This window comes from Penaeus monodon, chromosome 20, assembly GCF_015228065.2.
Source record: "Penaeus monodon isolate SGIC_2016 chromosome 20, NSTDA_Pmon_1, whole genome shotgun sequence".
Lineage (NCBI taxonomy): Eukaryota > Metazoa > Arthropoda > Malacostraca > Decapoda > Penaeidae > Penaeus > Penaeus monodon.
Window position 1 is genome coordinate 21,328,734 of NC_051405.1, and position 642 is coordinate 21,329,375.

General features: G+C 52.5%; 1 protein-coding gene across 1 annotated transcript in view; it reads left to right on the forward strand.

Moving 5' to 3' along the window:
• Positions 1–642, forward strand: part of LOC119585702 (chloride channel protein 2-like) — a gene marked incomplete in the record, with an annotated part of 67,264 nt that overhangs the window by 44,776 nt on the left and 21,846 nt on the right.

The window sequence follows — 642 nt, forward strand, 5'->3', positions numbered from 1 at the left end:
TGATTCTTCAGCTTCCCTGAACAAGACCACCTGAAACATAGAACTCGTGAACTATCTCTTGGAATAACCTTTTGCAAGATGTCTAACTCTCCCTTTTATTCCAGCCTGGCGCTTTTCGCAACGAGGATGATGCGTTTTTTACATTTTTATCCCTCTCTCAACCCTGTTTTTTCCCTCCTTCCTCTTCTTCTTTCTCCGCCATTTGCCTACCCATTCCGTGTCCCATTTTCTCCCTTTTCCTCCCCCACCTTCCCTTCCCCTCCTCGTCTTCCCTTCCGCCCATCCCCTCTCGTACTTCCTTTATCCCCTCCCCCCTCCTCTCTCTTCCCCTTCTGCTTCCCCTCTTCCTCTACCTCTCTCCTTCCTCCACTTCCTCCCTCATCTGCCCTTCCCCTACACCCCTCCTTCTTCCCTCATTGTCATACCATATCTTGTCACCCACGTTCCCCTCCCTCCACCCCCATTACCCAAACCACCCTCACTATCCCCCTCCCACCCAAGCCCAAGTTGCCCACTTCTCCCCCAAATCTCTAGTTTATTCCCCTCCCTCCATACCCAGTTTTCTCCTCCTCCCCCAAACCTCTAATTTATTCCCCACCACCCACAATACCCCCTTCCCTCCACCCACCATTACCCCCTCCC